General features: G+C 37.0%; 1 non-coding gene across 1 annotated transcript; it reads right to left on the bottom strand.

Annotated features, from left to right (window-relative positions):
• Positions 1-447: 447 nt before the first annotated feature.
• LOC116665144 lies at positions 448-554 on the bottom strand. The gene has a single exon (XR_004321707.1). It is a non-coding gene; the product is annotated as a U6 spliceosomal RNA (small nuclear RNA).
• Between the last annotated feature and the right edge of the window lie 1,502 nt (positions 555-2,056).

Here is a 2,056-nt window from a genome sequence, read left to right as displayed (position 1 = left end):
TGATGTTGGACTACATTTTTTTTTTCAGCGAAACTCCTCAATATCCTGGCTCCTTCCTTACGTCTTTGGAACAGTCCCTCAGAGCTGTCTGAGGCTGCTACCCAGGATACAGTCCTCAATAGGTCCCTAAGTAAAATACACCTTTCAACTTTAAGGTTGTGCTGTTTTTTTTTTCAGTCAACAATGCCTTCTCATAATTTAAGGTAATGGGAAATACATTAAGATAATGTAAACCTTTGTGAGACAGACAATATCCCACTGCAGTACTCAACCACACCTCAATATTTGTGTGCACAGCTTTTACTATACAATTTTGCCATTCTTTCTACGCTGCTGTGTAGTTTTCTTCTGATTTTTTTTTTACATCTGGGAACATTATATTTCCCAACTAGCTTGAGTCTTCAAAAAGACAGTAAGTTAATGATCTCTATATTAAACTTTTTTTTTTTAAATATGGAACACTTCGTGCATTTCCATGTCATCCTTGTGCCAGGGCCATGCTAGTCTTCTCTGTATTGTTCTAATTTTAGTGTATGTGCTGCTGAAGTGAGCACTATCTTAAATTTGTATTATACTAAGAGCCTTACCCCACAAATGCTTGTGAAGTGAACTGAGAGCATTTAAGTCACAACTTTGTCCTGTCCTTCTCCAAGCTAAACGTCACCACTTGCTGATAGTCAAAAATGAACAGAAGACAAAGAAGGAAGTATTAAGGGCATGGAAACATTTGAGAGCCTAAGAGGCGACTGGTGAGAACTCTAAAGAAAGATGAAGAGAAAATGCAAAGTGAAGTATTATACAAAGTAAACTAAAAAGCACAAGCAAAAGTAAGAGGCATTAGAAAAATAAGCAAAGAGAATATTGAAAAATATAAGAAAAGGAAATAATTCAACATATTACAGGGTAGGACTGAAGAAAAGAAATATGACAAAAATACTTATACGCGAATACATCTATTTTGTTGATAATATTTATTTTCTTGGTCTATAAGTTAAATATTTTTAAGTTAAATCAACCCTTCTGATTAAGATGTAGAATGATAAGTAATATATTATTTGCTACATTTCTGGGGATAATGCTTAAACAGATTTTTTTCTATTAACAAATCACCTGAACTTTATGAAAATTGAAAACATTAATACAGACTCAAAACAGCCGAGATACTAACATGTAAGTGAGACCGAGGAGATGACAGGAGAGACCTAGTGACCCCCTGATGACCATCATCATAGTACTATGGCTTCAAATACTAGTGAACACTGACAACAACCCTTCCACTACTCTGAACTCTGTGTATTCAACTGCTCACACAGTATCTCCCTTTGAATATCTGATAATATGTCTAAATTTTTTCATGGTCAAAACAGGAGTCCTTACATGCTCTTCACATCTGCTCTAACTCCAGTTTCCTCCAACTCAGTCAATGACAACTCTAGTCTTCCACTTGCCAAAACCTTAGTCAGTCTTCACTTTTTCTTAAAACCACTCTATTCCATCAACAAGGCCAAAAAGCTGCACTTTCAAAATATACCCAGAATCCTACCACTTCTTATCTCAATAATCAAAGCTACCATCCTCTCACCAGAATTACTGCAACGGCCTTCTAACTGGTTGCCCTATTTTCACCCTTGTTTCTCTGGGCTTATCTCTTACTAATTCCTGTCTGGCTCATTCTTTTCTACCCACATGCCTTCCTTCTTCTTGGATCATGCCAAGCAAGCTCCCCTCACTGGCCCTTGGTACTTTGTCTTTACTGTCTCTGAAATGTCTTCCCCCCAGATACATACATGCATCTTTCCATCCTTCCTTTCAATCTCTGCTCAAAGGACATCTTCCTTCTCACAAAGGCTTTCTCTGACCATTCTGCAGTTTTCTGCCATCCAAATTATTGATTTACTTTTCTCAAGAGCACTTGCACTAACCAACATTTTTATGTATTTGTTTACTATTTATTCTATCATCATCTGGGTCCCCCAACTAGAACCTAAACTCCATGAGGGATTTAGCCTACTTTGTTCACTTGAATTCCTAGTGCCCAAAAGAATGAGTAGCTCAC

Source organism: Camelus ferus, chromosome 7 (assembly GCF_009834535.1).
Source record: "Camelus ferus isolate YT-003-E chromosome 7, BCGSAC_Cfer_1.0, whole genome shotgun sequence".
In the NCBI taxonomy this organism is placed as follows: domain Eukaryota; kingdom Metazoa; phylum Chordata; class Mammalia; order Artiodactyla; family Camelidae; genus Camelus; species Camelus ferus.
This window is presented reverse-complemented; position numbering and strand designations above follow the sequence as displayed.